Genomic DNA, 16,763 nt, shown 5'->3' with positions numbered 1-16,763 from the left:
GAAGTCTGAGAACTCTCCTCATAAGGCAGCATTTCCCTTCCACAAAGGCTGTACTGTTATGCTAGCAATGTTGCAGTCAGGGAAGCAATCCTGATTTTGGTTGATTCCTTTTCACCTTCAAAATGTCCAGCTTTCAATTTGGCTTTTCAATGCCAGATACACATGTTTCTCTGTATCAATTTATACATACAGCTGATTTGATTCCAAGCAAACAAAATGATTAACAGTGAAGATCCGTTGAAAGTAGTCCAAAAGAGTGCAGCGCATGCCATAACTTAGCTGACATTGGACAAAACTTCTCCAGTAAGATTTTATATTCCTTGTTTTTTTTTTCCTGGGAAATGTGAGGTGGGTTGAAGTCATCAAGGAAGATAGGTAAAGTACCTTTGGAAGTACATTCATCTTAATTACTGAGATCCCTAACAGGGATATTTGTAATTTAGAACATTTCGTTAAATCTTTCTGGATATACTTTAAAAATTTTGGGTAGTTGTATTTTTTTATCGAAGTACATTTGGCTGTAAGCCAAATCCCCAGATACTTAACTTTTTAAACTGATTTAATTTCTATTCTTTCCTCTAATTCCTCTATATGTTTCTTGGACAAGTTTTTAGTTAACATCTTTGTTTTATCCTTGTTGATTTTGAGCCTCAGTACTTTTCCAAATTTTTCCATTTCCCTTAACAATTCCAATCCCGAATTTAATGGTATGATATAGACTAGGTCATCGGCAAAGGCTTGTGTCTTATAATGTTGCTCCTTAATTTTCAAACCTCTAATATCTGGATTTGTTGTCACAAAGTTCAATCAGATTTCAATGTACAAAATATATAGTAGCGGAGAGATTGGACAACCTTGTCTAACTCCTTTTTCAATATTAATTATATCTATCTTATCTCCATTTATTATTATATTAGCTGTTGGCCTGAATATATAGTTTCTATAAAATTATTAAATTTATCTCCAAAATGCATCATTTTAATTAATGTCATTAGAAAATCTGGCTCCTAGCTTGCAAAATTTGCACCGACAAATCCTTCAAAACCCGGATCGAGGCTCCTTTAAAAGTAAGGTTAGTAATTTTCCTTAACTCTTTGTAGACTGTTTCAGCTGCTTTTTCTGAGAGGAATTTAATTACTATGTCTCGTTGATTCCCGTCTCTTCGCGCTCCGAAAACCCAATGTGCACGTTCTATTTGATGATCCTGAATTTCAATCTTATACTCCTTAAACCATTGCTGAATATTTTGGATCATATTTCTGTCATCGGCAAAATCTGCTTTAAATCCTCTCAGACGTAACTTTGCTCTTCTTAATCTGTCTTCCAGCATATTTATACGTTGGTCCTGTTCCCTTCCTTCTTCTATCTTTAAAACCCTAATACCCTGGGCTTGCTGTTCTATTTTCACTTCTTGCTGTTCTATTTTCACTTTTTGCAGCTCGGTCTCAGTCTTAGCCACCACATCTTGCATTTCTTTTAGCTGCTGACCGACCATAACAAAAGTTTTAATCAAAGCGTCCATTCTCTCTGTCAGTTCTGCCCCAACTGCCTCCGCCATTTCCCTCCCCCAATTAACTTATTGTTTACTCACAGTTCCGAATGGAAAGCAGGCTGTTTTCCCGTTGTTTCTGCTCTCCCCCGATAAGCCCAAGGTATTTCCAGGTTCCAAAGTTTTAGCTTTTTACTTAGTCCAGTTTATTTGAGACTCCAAGAGGTTCAATGGGGTTTAAAATCCAATGTTTATTTTTTTCATTTGAGGAGCGTTCAGCGGAGCGTCTACATTCCTCGACGCATACAAAAACACCTCCTCAACTGTTCTTCAATCATTTTTTTCTTTGCAAAGTTGCTTATTTTCCTTTACAAGTTCGTTAATTTTTATTTCTAATTCTTGTTTTTCATTCAGGAGTTTTGAAATTTCCATTGTCTTCCTGCAAATAATGAAGACCAGAGAGAAATTAGCCCCAGGGTTTTTTTTAACTTGAATTAGCAACCTTTTTATTCAATTTTTATTAAATACACATTAAAAATACCTTATGAAATTATGAATGTCATACAGACAGGGTAAACCTAATAGGATTGTGCAAAGATTTGATGAACTATGTGAAGACTTACGAGCCTTTCCTCTGTAGTTTCTGGTGGCTATCTAAAAATTTCTCACCTCCACTGCAATTTGTAATGTTCTCGGCAGAGCTCCTCATTTTTATCAATTGTATCCATTTTTTGGAATGTGATTTTTTCCATTTCAATTTTCATTTGTACTTTTTCTATTGTAATTTCTTCCATTACTGCTGTTTTCCTGTAAAATATAAGGACCAGAGAGATATTAGCCCTCTTGCAATATAGAGGTGGGAGGAGTGGAGGAGCCCATATCTAGGGTGGCACAGGGCCGGAATATCCCGGTTTTGCTGGGGAGAGGCAGATATGTTGGGAGACATGGGGTAGGCTGCTCTCGGGGAACAAGAGCTCGCTGCTTGAAAGCGATCCCTTGTTCCGGCCCCGTGAGCTAAGCTCGGGGTACTGGCGACAAGCGAATCTCGGACCTTATGCTCAGGCTGTTGATATTCAATGCCAGGTCAGCTGTAAATAAAGCTCCCCTCATCCAGGATTTACTCCTAGATGAGGAGGCTGACCTGACATGTGTGAGTGAGATCTGGCTGGGCCCAGAAGGAGGAGTCCCTCTCTCTGAAATGTGCCCAGCTGGGTTGCAGGTGTGGCACCAGCCACGACCCCAGGGAAGGTGGGATGAGTGGCTATTATAGCGAAAAAGACCTTCAGCCTATGCAGGCTCGCCGCTCCTGAGATTACGGGTTGTGAGTCCCTCTTTGTGAAGTTGGACCTAGGGGTTCAGGTGGGCTTGTTGCTCATGTACCTGCCTCCCAGCTGCGTGTCAACAGCCCTACCTGCTCTACTCGAGGAGGTAGCTGGGCTTGGCAGTGGAGTTCCCCAAGCTTATTGTCTTGGTGGACATTAACCTGTTGCTCAGAAAATCCTCTGGATTGGTGCAGGAGTTTATGGCCACCATGGCAACCATGGACCTGACCGAAGTAATTTAGGGTGCAACTCATGAGGGTGGCATGCTCCTGACATGGTATTCCCCACAGAGCAGTTGAGCAATGATCTGAAATTAAGGGTCTTAAATATGTTGCCTTTGTCATAGTCAGATCATTTTCTGCTACGGCTTGATTTAAAGGCTTCAATCCTCCTCCGCAGGGAGATGGAACTGATTAGGTGATTCCTTCCCAGGTGCGATGGACCCAGGGGGCTACCAAAGAACACTTCCATCTGCTGGTCCATTACTCTGGGGGGGAAGGAACCATCATCTTTCAGCTGTAGCACAGTCACAGTCGCTCATGCTCACAGTCGCTCATGCCTTTATCACCTTGAGATTCAACTACAGCAATGCTCTCTACATGGGGCTACCTTTGAAGAGTGTTTGGAAAATTAAATTTGTGCAAAATGTGGCCGTGCAAATGGTCATGGGCATTCCTAGACATGCCCCTCTTTCTCCAACACTACGTGGATTGCATTGGTTGGTGATTGGTTTCTGGACACAATTCAAAGTGTTGGTAATGACCTATAAAGCCATACATGGCATCGGTACTTGGCGGTACTTGTGGGACCACCTTCTGCCGCATCAATCCCAGCAATTGGTGAGGTCCCACAGAGTTGGCCTTCTCCAGGTCCCATCAACTAGACAATGTCGTTTGGTGGTGCGTAGGTGAAGAGCCCTTTCTGTGGGGGCTTCTGAATCAGCTCCCCCTGGAGATTCGCTCTGCCCCCCCCCCACTTCATTTATGCCACCAGGCTTGGGGCAGTTAGATCTCAGTCCCCCTGGCCGACCAAATGTTTGTATGGCTGTTGTTTGAATGGGTATGACTGATTTTTAACATAATTGGGGTTTTAGATTGTCTCTATAGTTTTAATTTAATTGGATTTGCTATTGTATTTGTATTCTATTTGTTTTTATATGTTCTAAGCCACCTCGAGTCCTTGGAGAAGGGCGGCATATAAATCCAATAAATAAAATAAATAAAATAAAAATAAAAATTTCTCACCTATACAGTTCTTCTTTTAATTCATTATTTTCATGGAGGAGCTCTACTTTCTCGATGGCATATTTTTTAATTTTTGAGCTGAGACTTTCCTTTTCTTTTATAATTTTTTCAATCTCCTCTTGTTTATCTGAACTAATTTTCCTGTAAAATATCAAGAGCAGAGTGAAGTTAGCCCCCTTAGTTTTTTTATTCAAATTGTAAAACTTGTTTAAAATAAAAACTAATTGAAATATTGAAGAAATGACGAGAAAGTCAGGGTTGCTATCAAAAATTTTCTCACCTCCTCAACTTTTCTTCAAACTCTTCAGAAATTTCATTTTTTTTCTTTGCAAAGTTGCTTATTTTCCTTTACAAGTTCGTTAATTTTTTTTTCTTCTTCTTGTTTTTCATTCAGGAGTTTAGAAATTTCCATTGTCTGCCTGCAAATGATGAAGACCAGAGAGAAATTAGCCCCCAGGGTTTTTTTTAACTTGAATTATCAACCTTCTTATTCAATTTTTATTAAATACACATTAAAAATACCTTAGGAAATTATGAATGTCATACAGACAGGGTGAACTTAATAGGATTGTGCAAAGATTTGATGAACTATGTGAAGACTTACATATAACTCTGCTCCCTCAATCTCTTCAAATCAGCATCTGCTCTTTCCGCTTTTGTCTGAACAATCTAGAGAAGCCAAAATAGATCATAAGTCAGGAATATATTTCCGTAGCAGCCCACTTGCTACCCCTCACTACCCAATCAGTCACACTGGGCTTTCCCCCCTCTTTTTATGATACGAACTATGTCTCGGTCATGCACACTCAACAGGTTCCTTATGTACTAGATTGCTTACCTGATGGGAACGCAACTTTATGCTGGGCTACAAAAAAAGTAGTCTTAGTTAATTTCTTTAGGAAACGTAAAACACAGTGGTTCAAAACAATTGTGAATCATCTAAATTTTATTTCACTACCATTGGTTTTGTATGTGGCCAAAGAAACTAGCTAATGTAGCAAAGAAGGAACCGACCAAGAATTAGCATCAGCTCTGATAATTGCCATTCTTTTACAGAAATTACAAATAAACTAGTCTGTATAGATGTGTGTATGGATTTCATATATGCAATAGAAATATACAGCGAACATATATACTACATAAAATATGCTGCACATGCATTATTAACCATTACCAATTGTGAAAAAATCATTTATTTTCATTTTTCTCCTAATTATATTCTAAGGTGAGCTACACATTATATACCTCAGCATGTCTTTGTGCCAGAAGAGGAAGTCTCGAACTTTCTTCTTCCGGATGCAAAATACCCTATTTTTTAAAAGCAAACTGACAGTGATTAAAGACACTAATTTTTCTATCAACAATTCTAAATGATATGAAACATTGTTTCCTCTTCAAATCTGGGGTACCAACTATATCTCTGCCATCTAATCTTTGACACATGCCTGGAAATTCACACTACTGAAAAAAATAACATTTTACTATTCTTCCAAAACTGAAGAAACTTCTTGGATTACGGTCTAAAATTTTTCAAAAAACCCCCAAACAAACAAAAAGGAAAGTCCAGTTTCTTCTCGGTTGGATGAGTTCCTGCTGTTTTCCTAACAAGATTTTTCAGAAGTGGTTTGGTGTTGCCTCCTTTCTAGGGGTAAGAAAAGGTGACTGGGTCAGGGTCACCCACTTGGCTTTGTGCCTAAAGTGGGGCAAGGAATGTCGGTCTCTGGGTGCGCAGAGTGATGCCTTAACCACGATACCAAACTGGCTTTCTTGGGTTGCTAATGCAAGCTAACTATGTATTTCAAAGGTCAAAACAAAAACCTAAACGGTCAACTGAGGATAAACAGAAATCACAATTCATATTCTGTCTGTCTATCTGTGTTTCTCCAACTACCTACTTGAGAAAATAATCTAAAGAATCTATAGAATCTAGGCATCTAAGGCCTAGATGGATACAAAACACTCTTATTAGAGTACTAAACTTCCGACCTTTTGGACAGTAGTTCTTGCCAGAAAAGCAAGAATGTACAAAAACATGTTTATTGCAAACCAGTCTGCTGACAAAGTTAGTTATGAGCCAAAGAGATCAGGGTGACCGAAAAACAAATATGATGGATTAATCTAGAGAGTTCCAAGGAACTATGATGAAATTGGATGCAAGACAACCCCATATATGGACAGGAGGAAGGGGGTGTAAATTAGACATGAAACTCCTATAAAAGATGGTTCTTGAAGTTAGGTACTTTACCTTTTTAAGTACACCTTTTGGGTGTCTTCAATTGGTCCTGATATGATACAGTGTTATCATATTGGTGTCTTTATGTTATGTGTTGATATATGTTATGTGTTGATATATGTTATGTTTAATAAATGTTTATATGATATATATATCATGTGGTCTTTTAGCTTTTATTCTCATGGTCTGGGGAATTTTTTTAACAATTGGCGCCCAACGTGGGGCCCGAGAACTTTTTTCCTGGATGGAGGACGAGAGAAACCTGGCAGGGCCCTTACTGGAGTTTTTTCCAGTGGCTGGTTTTCTCTTGCTTCCATGTCCAGGAATTAGCTTCTTTTTGAACTGAGAGGCCAAGAGAATAAGAGGTTTCCCGGGGAAAAATTGCAGCTGCCGGCGAGAGCAAGCGTCCTTGGTGAGTAAAGGTGGCCAAGGGGTCTGATCCTGAGTTGGTGATATGCACTAGCATGATTGAATACATGTGGGCACGCAGAGCATGTGAGAGAAATGTCTCTATATTTGTGCTGGGTTCTTGTGCACGAGAACTAATTTAAAACACATGTTGGGTGGTGACACTGTGGAGAAAGAGTTTTAAAGGGATCAGAGTGGATATTTACATAGTTGAATATTGGCTTGCTTATGTTTCACTTCAGGGTGAACGTTTATGTCATAATGAAACAGGGATTTTATTATGGAACAAAAATATGGGTGTTGACTTTAAATTTAGGACATAGCGTATGCTAGGAATGGGTTTCGTCTACTTACAACTGACAGCAGATGCTGTGGTAGAAGTATGTGTTGTGTTTTGTTTTGTTTTTCTTCTTTCTTTTTCTTTCTCCCTCTCTGACAAGGGATGACGGCTGCTGGTAAGTTGTATCTTGAAGAGCAGAATGGTGTCTTTATGGGGGGATAGCAGCTGTGCTATGTAATATTTTGTCCTTTTGCTGGTATGATGGTTATAGTTAGATTGCTGGTAGAGCGAAAAGATTATTGCAAGAGGTGTAGGGAAGTCTAACTGATATTTTTGAATTCTTGAGAAATAGAGCTTTTGATAAATGTGATTAATAATCGAAGATAGAGGTTTTGGGTGAGCAGATGGTAAGTACTAAGGGTTTTTTGTTTTGTTTGATGAATAGGAGTTGAGACTGTATGTGTAGGGTTTATAGTATTGCTTGTTTAAGACAAGGAATGTGAGAATGTGAGGCTGTCTTGAAGTTAAGTGGGTTGACAGGCTGTGTTTTCTTTTTGAGGAGGTAAGTTGTTAATTGTTGAGGGGCTATTATTGTTCCTGGGATAGTTTGGTGCAGTAGGTTTGAAGGAGAATTAATTTATTATAGCAGGCTTGGTTTATAAGCAGCTGGAGATAAGGGGATTTGTGGATATTTGTTATGTGAGAGAGTAGAGAATTTAAATATTGTATTGGGATAGATGGCATGTGTTTAATACACAGGCGAAAGGTTTGCAGTTCTGTGGCTGAGTTGTTACGTATATGAAGAGGTTGAGGATGAGAAAGAGTTATAAAGGGGTTTTTTTTTATGGCTTTATGTGGCAGTTGGAGGGAATTCCGTATAGGTGAATTCCAAGATTAGTGTGTAGATGTGGGTATGAAAGAGGTTTTTTTTTCCATGTATAGTAGTGTGTATGTTTTACATATGATGAACTGGAGTCCAGTATTGAGGAAAATAACTGGCTATTTTTGATGTTTTTTGATATAAGTGTTTATCTTGGTTTGAATCAGAGAACTGAGATGGAATGTCAAGCCTACTAAGTTACTAGTAATTACTTATTAAGTTAAAGTAAAAGCTAGCACTGTATCTTTAAAGAAACCTAGTCAAGATACATAGCAGGAATTGGATTTTCTTTAACAATTGCCTTTTATATCTGTTGGAGGTAATAGTCTCTTATTGTATGCCCATAAGAAAATTGCTAGCTGGGAGATTTTGAAGGATATCTTGAAATTCAAGATGAGGGGAATCATATTTTATTTTATTGTAAAAAGCTTTGATTATGAATTATGAATTGTACACAAATCTGTTAAATGAAATAAAGTACTGGTAGGGAGTCTTGTGGTGTTATGAAATGAAAATATTTAATTGTTGCTGTGACAATTGTTGCTGGATTTTACAATGCTCGTAAGGAAGCTAAACATTTTAGGAAAAATTTCACAATTGAGTAGAATTCGATGATAGATAATTGTTTTCTGGATTAAATCTGTGGCATCATTGAATACAGCTGAGAAGCTCGTGTAGATTTAGATAAATTGGTTCTGTGACAATAGATTTTTGCACTGTATGGTAACGTATTTCTGGCTTTGGCTCTGTTTTAAGGGAAGAGAAAGTTGTTTATGAGTGTATGAATGTTGATTGTGCAACATTTTTTTTTCTTCTTTTACATATTATTTTCTCTGGTTTGTAATGTGGTTTGTAATCTGAGAAAATGCAGGGAAGTGTGGTTGTTTTGTACAGTATGGTATAAGTAGTGTTTATACATATGTTTGGGATTGTGGTTCTGTGTTTTATATTGTTTATTGATGAAGAAATACTCCTATGTGAAAACTGTTAGAAGATATGATGTGGGATGATACGTATGAGCATGCTGGAATGAAGCCAGCAATTACATAGTGGAGCGGTTTGCCTGTTGTCATTTTTATGAATTGGTAGAGAGCTGTTTGCTGAAGAAAGGGGGTTGGATTAGATGACCTTTTGGGGTCCCTTCTAACTCTGGCTGTTATAATAGTAGTGCTGGTATTTGGGTTGTTTGTGGTAGTAAATGTTGGGTTAGCTACAGAATGTAATAAAAAGTGTATAGCTATATTAGATAAACCTGTTGTGATTTAGAAGACAGGTAGTTTTGATAATTTTGGATTGATGATTTCCTGTGGTGAAGGAAGGTGTTAGAGGCTGAAGGCATTTGAATGGATTAATATAGACTGGTAGGGTGTCTGTTTATAGTATAATTTTGTTTAGCTGCTAGTAAGTGAACTGGGAAAGGTTTTGTGAAAGGGGGTTGCTTTACAAATATAACAAAATTGGATAGAAGAGATTTAACAAACAGTGGTAGTAAACAATTTGTGTGATAAGTAGGGGTTTTTATATGCTGTCTGAGAAAAATAAAGCTGAATGATCGGTGTGACTGATTATAAGAAATGCCTGTATAAGATGTGGATTATTGAGTAAAGATGAGGTGCTGTAAAAGAGGCAGTAGGGAAGAAGAAGGTCAACTAATAATTTAACTTAGTGTGAGAAATATGTTGGACATATGCATGAAAGGATGCATAACTGTTTTTCATTCATTGTGAAAGAAAGTTTGTTTTTGATTGAGTGTGAATGAGTGTATATACTAAAACATGGATATTGGAATAACATAAATAAGGGAATACAGTGGTTGGGATGAATAACCTGATACTGTTGATAACGAAAGTAAATCTGGTGTACCTGGTGAAGAAGGTACTCTAGGATAAGCTGATGCTAGTAGTAGTCAGCCCTGCTGGCTTTAGTGGTGTTGCTGGTTTTTTTTTTAATATTTGTTTTTCCTGTTGACCAGGAATCTCCAGGCGAGCCTGGTGAACCTGGTTAAACAGGGCCTCAAGGTTTTTGTGGTTTTTCTTTTTGGAGAATCTGGATCTTGTGATCCAGGGTCTTATGGCAAATATGGTGATACAAGGTTTAGGTGGTAATATTAGTCCCCACTGGTGCACCTGGTCTGATGGGTCTATGAGGTCTTCCAGGACAATTTGGAAGCCCAGGTCTAGGTCTTCCTGGTTCAACTGGACCTGATGGTTGCCCTGGTCCAGCTGATCCAGCTGGTCCACAAGGTGAACCTGGTAATATTGGATTCCCAGGACCAAAGGGTCTTTAATGGTGAACTTGGAAAATCTGGAGAGGAGAGTATTTCTGGATCTCAGTGTACTGTTTGAATTCAAAGGAATGAGAGGACTAATTGTAGTAGGTAACCTGCTGGCTGGTTATTTCAGTGAATTGAGTGGGAAAAAAAAAATGCCAGCAGTTGAGATATATATTTGGGTAAGAATTGAATCCTTTAAGTGGATGGGTGAAAGCATTTTCATTTGTAATGATAAATACTTAAGATAAGAGTGAATATAATAGTAAAATAAATATGCCTTGGTATGGAAAAGTATATGTATATTAATAATGTATATTAATAATGATAGAGGTACACGTTTTATGGTCTATTTAGTAGAATAGGGAACTGAAAAGAATTCCCTTCTGTCTGAGTATATTTGGCAAAGGCTGGGGAGAAAATTGAATCCCAGAAGCAGTATAAAGTTATAACAACTTTGAAACGTTTACCTTTAGCATTTGTATGTGTATAAATGTTTGTGCAATGTATATTTAAATGTGTAATACTGGAACGAGATGCACTGAGATGCTAAATTGTCTCTGAAACAACTAAAAGAACTTGTCCCAGTTTTTTCTCGTTTAAGGTCTGACGGGCTGGTGGCTTATTTACAAGTGCATAATTTTAAGAGTGAGGACTGATTCCTGAGTGAAAACTTAAAAGGACACAACTGGAAGCTTATTTGGGAATGTCCATTGAAAAGACTGATAATGATTGAGATGACTGTGCATGCCATGGACACATATGAAGGGTTTTATGCCTGAAGGAATGGACTTTATCAGTTTATCAGTGTCTCCCGGAAGCAGAGTGAGAGAAAGAAGGACTGAGAAACCTTTTAATGTTTTTTTTTTCATAAATGGAACTTTGGAGGGTGGATTTGTGAATCTGGATAGGAATGTTTTATTTTGCTATTGTCATTTTTATATTTGAATAAGTCACATTTATGTTGTGTAAATTTGTGAATGTAAGCCCCTGAATTCAGAGTGTTAGTGTATACAATACTATCACATATACACATGACATGCAACTATACGATGGGGGGGCCTAGTACACATAATACATAGCAGCATGAATGTGATAATAAAGTTGGTGATTGTTTTGTGGAATGTTATACTGTACACAAAGGGGATGGGATCAGAGGCTGTGTTATCTAATCACTTGGTGATAGGATAGCAGCTCTGTTGCCATACCGGACAGGATCATTGGTATACACAAACATCATCACTAGTATTAATTGATCCAGATTTGAAAACTGGAATATGCCTCAGATCCACTAGCTATGAAGTGGAAGTAATTTATAAATAATTCTTTTAAGGGTATAGATTACACACCTTTTGTATAAGAAGTGAAGGATTATAGAAGAAGAATCATTATTGCTATAGCATGAAACAAAAACACCTTCCAAACTGGTATTTTTATACAATGTAGCCTTAGCAAAACTGTGCAATGAGCTATGTGAATGAAATGAGACGAAGTTAAACAAGGGAGATGGGAGACACATTAAGAAAAGGGGAATTAACATATCCAGATACAATGTATATATGTCCCCTATTGTTTGAAGAAGTCAAGATTGTTATGAAATCTAACTTGCAAAGGTAATTACTTGGGATGTTCTAAATGGACAGAGTAAAATATGCTTGGTGATTGTAGGGAGATATGTTACTAGCTAATTTGTATGTAACATATAGGCAAGAGGTGTGAACACAATTATCCATAGAGTTGCTGGAAAAGGAAAAAGCTGAAGCCCTAGGACAAGTGGGGTTTTATTTGGTGACTTATATGTTCATGCTTATGCATTTTTGTAACTGGATTAGATGAGCCCTGCACAATAGACAAATCTAACATTTATGGAGGTAACATTTTTTGTAAACAAATGGGTCATTTGTGAAAGAGTAACTGAGCAGAAAAAATCATTCTACACTATAACATGATAATCATGTATTAGTAGGCATTACATAAACATGTCCCAGAAGGTGGAGAAATGGTATATGTACCCCATTATAAGCATATACCAAGATAATGGTTTATTTAGAGGCCTATCTTTAAAAAAAAAATTGTTTGATCAAGGCCCGGAGAATAGAATGTAATTGGTGACATATCCCACACTTATGGATAAGATACAAGGAGTAGTAAGGTGGGAGTAGTATAAACATATAAGATGATTTGTTGAGTATACGTCCCTGATATGCCTTAAGGAACTCAACTTAAGCAAATGAGGTATTGTACCTGTGCAATAGAAAGGGAGATAATGAATCTATAATGTGAAATAGAGTGAACATAAAGACATATGGATATAGCCATGGGAGATGAGTTATTCAAGTAGAAATAAAGCACAAGAAACTGTAGTTAAGAGTAGAATCATACAATGCTGCATCTAGTGACATATGGAACACTCCAACTCTTGGTTGCCAGACTCATTTGTAGGAGTTATTATAAGCATTGTATTAAGTTATGTACTAAGTTCTGTGTCTGTATCAAATGTATGCTGGTTTGCTGGGAGGCCCGATGACATAAGGATGAATATCCCCACGAATTGGGTGGTCTGTGATAGACATGTTCTAAGAATTTGAGTAAAAATTCTTAGAAGAAAGAGAGCAGGGATTGAGAAAATAATCTAAAGAATCTATAGAATCTAGGCATCTAAGGCCTAGATGGATACAAAACACTCTTATTAGAGTACTAAACTTCCGACCTTTTGGACAGTAGTTCTTGCCAGAAAAGCAAGAATGTACAAAAACATGTTTATTGCAAACCAGTCTGCTGACAAAGTTAGTTATGAGCCAAAGAGATCAGGGTGACCGAAAAACAAATATGATGGATTAATCTAGAGAGTTCCAAGGAACTATGATGAAATTGGATGCAAGACAACCCCATATATGGACAGGAGGAAGGGGGTGTAAATTAGACATGAAACTCCTATAAAAGATGGTTCTTGAAGTTAGGTACTTTACCTTTTTAAGTACACCTTTTGGGTGTCTTCAATTGGTCCTGATATGATACAGTGTTATCATATTGGTGTCTTTATGTTATGTGTTGATATATGTTATGTGTTGATATATGTTATGTTTAATAAATGTTTATATGATATATATATCATGTGGTCTTTTAGCTTTTATTCTCATGGTCTGGGGAATTTTTTTAACACTACTGTTCTTTCTATCTATCTGTCTGTCTGATTGACTGTCTGTCTGTCTGTCTCTCTCTCTCTCTCTATACTATCTATCTATCCCTACCTAGCTACCTGCCTAAAATTTCTATATGTTCCATCACACATTTACTGTGACAGCGTATGAACAAATGTTTTCTCTTACCTCCCTTTCGAGACGTTTCATCTTTTCTCTTAATTTTGTCAACAAATTGTTTTCCATCGCAAAATCAGTAATGGAAACTAGAAGACAAAGTAATAGGTGAGAATGCAGAACAGCCTTGACATTTTTATTTCCAAAATTGGAATCTAGACTTGAGAAACAGTGTCCAGAATAGCACATAATTTTAAAATTATATTTGCCCTCTAATTCCTCTACTCTGATCCTTTAGGTAAGGTGACCAGATGTCCCACTTTTGGGCAGGACAGTCCCAATTTTTAACAATTTGTCCCACATCCCGCAGCATTTTTTAAAAGTCCTGATTTTTTTTTTTACTTCCAACTTGACATCGCATCATGGCAGGACAGCCTCCAGTGAACTCCAGGGCTGTTCTCTGCTTTTGAGCTTTTTTGGTTGCAGCTTGGAGAGCCTCCACAACTTAAAGAGGAACTTCCCGTGTATCTGTGGTGATCCCCCAGAAAGCGAGAAATACCCTCAGGACCACAGCTGATGCAGCTGCCTGACACTTAAAAGGGAAGCAAGAAATAACAGCCAAAATAAGCCAAATAAGGGACTAAAACGATGGGGATTGCGGATTTGTGGAAAGGTTCGGAGTAAGAGGTGGTAATAGTAGAATGACTTGGAGAGAGGAGCCCTTGATGCTGTCTGGTTGGATTGATTTGATTGTATTTGATTTGATCGGGGCAAGGCAGCAGTCATTGCATTTCATCAGGAACAGTGAGGACTTGAAAGATGGGCGAGGAGAAAGAGTTGAAGTGGCGGATGGGTGATTGGAGATCGGAAATCGGAGATAGGAGACCAGCCACAGACTCCCTCCTCCTAATACCAGATTTAGACCTACTTGGGAATCATTCCGGATGAGCTGTTTGAATAGCAAAGGGCACGGTGGTTTTTTTGAATGTATATGAAGTTTTGTGCAAGTTGAAAGAACAGAAGACTTAGAGGTGACTAGGCAAACTGGAAGCCCCACGCTGAAAATAAAGGGAGTATCACCAGCTCAGCGGGTTTATTAATTTGGATATAAATGGATTAGAACTATAAGCAACTTGATGACCAATAAGGAACATTGTTGAATTAATTTAGGATTGGGTCAGACTGATACATTAATTAGAAGACAATTGGTTTCTTAACTAACTTAACTTAAATTAACTTCTTAACTTAACATCTTGAATCTCCAATGACCTACGCCAGGGTCCTCTTTGTGGACTTCAGTTCAGCATTCAATACCATCATACCGGACATTCTCTTAACCAAACTAAATCAGCTAGCGGTACCTGAACACACTTGTAAGTGGATCACAAGCTTCCTAACAGACAGGAAGCAGCAGGTGAAGCTAGGAAAAATCACATCAGATATATGTACAATTAGCACAGGTGCCCCCCAAGGCTGTGTACTCTTACCACTTCTCTTCTCTCTATACACTAATGACTGCATCTCATACGATCCATCTGTTAAACTACTGAAGTTTGCAGATGATACAACAGTGATCGGACTCATTCGAGACAATGATGAATCCGCATACAGACGGGAAGTTGAACAACTATCCTTGTGTGACCAGAACAATCTAGAACTGAACACACTCAAAACCGTAGAAATGGTGGTAGACTTTAAGAGAAACCCTTCCACCTCTCACAATACTAGACAACACAGTATCAACAGTAGAGACCTTCAAATTTCTAGGTTCTATTATATCTCAAGACCTAAAATGGTCACCTAACATCAAAAACATCATAAAAAAAGCACAACAAAGAATGTTCTTTCTGCGCCAGCTCAGGAAGCTCAAACTGCCCAAGGAGCTGTTGATTCAGTTCTACAGAGGAATCATTGAGTCTGTCATCTGCACCTCTATAACTGTCTGGTTTGGTGCTGCAACCCAACAGGACCGACACAGACTTCAGAGGATAATCAGAATTGAAGAAAAAACAATTGCTGCCAATCTGCCTTCCATTGAGGACCTGTATACTGCACGAGCCAAAAAGAGGGCGGGTAAAATATTTACTGACCCCTCGCATCCTGGACACAAATTGTTTCAACTCCTACCCTCAAAACGTCGCTACAGAGTACTGCACACCAAGACAACTAGACACAAGAACAGTTTTTCCCCGAACGCCATCACTCTACTAAACAAATAATTCCCTCAAAACTGTCAGACTTTCTACTAAATCTGCACTTCATTTCTACTAGTTTTTCTCATTATTCCTATCACCCATTTCCTCCCATGTTGACTGTATGACTATAACTTCTATTCTACTATTCTACTCTATTCTATTCTACTAGTTTTTCTCATTATTCCTATCACCCATTTCCTCCCATGTTGACTGTATGACTGTAACTTGTTGCGTATATCCTAAGATTTTTATTAATATTGCTTCTTCATTGCTTATTTGACCCCTATGACAATCATTAAGTTTTGTATCACATGATTCTTAACAAATGTATATTTTATTTTATGTACGTTGAGAGCATATGCATCAAGACAAATTCCTTGTGTGTCCAATCACACTTGGCCAATAAAAATTCTATTCTATTCTATTCTATTCTATTAATAACATTAAGAGTTCAAAACTGATCTTATTTAATAATCAATATAAAACTGTCTAGGTATATCCTAATTCCTATTTCTCTGTTTCCTCTTCTGATATTCATTTAAAATTGACTCCCTATTAAATATAGAGTTAATATAAATACAGTACTGATCAAACCTAATTAATCAAAATTACTTAACTATTTATTGGCTACTTTATTTAACATTGCTTTGTAAATGAACTGTCATTGATTGATTTGCTTTATTACTTACTATAGTGATAGATTGCTTGCTTGTTATTATTATTAGATCTTTAATTTTTAATTACATTAACTATTCAATATTAGAGAGGCAGAGATATTAATAGACAAACCTGACACATAGCAACTCTTTTTTGAAATAGTTTAAATAAATATAATAGAAGTATATGGTTAATTGGAGTTATATTCTTGTTATATTTAAATTAAAATATTTAATTTAAAACTGGCTTTTTGCCAGTTTTGGATTAGAATGTAGTAAAATGTTGATGTCTTCAGCGACTACATTCCAATCCATGGTAAGGATGCAGCAATCAATCAATCAAAATTATGAAAAGATGACAGAAAACATGGAAGATATGAGGGGTAATATTAAAAGAGTAGAGGATAGAGTAGTCAAAATGGATGGGAAAATAGAGTCTATTCAATTAACATTATCAAAGAATGAGCAAAAAATAAAAGAAATAGAAGAGAAGAGTGATGGAGGCAAAAATGCAAGAAACAGAAACTAAC

The 16,763-nt window shown here is 37.3% G+C and overlaps 1 long non-coding RNA gene across 1 annotated transcript; it reads left to right on the top strand.

Annotated features, from left to right (window-relative positions):
• The first annotated feature begins 8,678 nt into the window (after positions 1 to 8,678).
• On the top strand, positions 8,679 to 13,234 carry LOC139164287 (uncharacterized). Its single transcript, XR_011558597.1, has 2 exons — positions 8,679 to 10,003; positions 10,037 to 13,234. It is a non-coding gene; the product is annotated as an uncharacterized lncRNA (long non-coding RNA).
• The last annotated feature ends 3,529 nt before the right edge of the window (positions 13,235 to 16,763 follow it).

This window comes from Erythrolamprus reginae, chromosome 3, assembly GCF_031021105.1.
Source record: "Erythrolamprus reginae isolate rEryReg1 chromosome 3, rEryReg1.hap1, whole genome shotgun sequence".
Lineage (NCBI taxonomy): Eukaryota > Metazoa > Chordata > Lepidosauria > Squamata > Dipsadidae > Erythrolamprus > Erythrolamprus reginae.
Note: the sequence above shows the minus strand (reverse complement) of the source record. Positions and strands in the feature narration are given on the sequence as shown.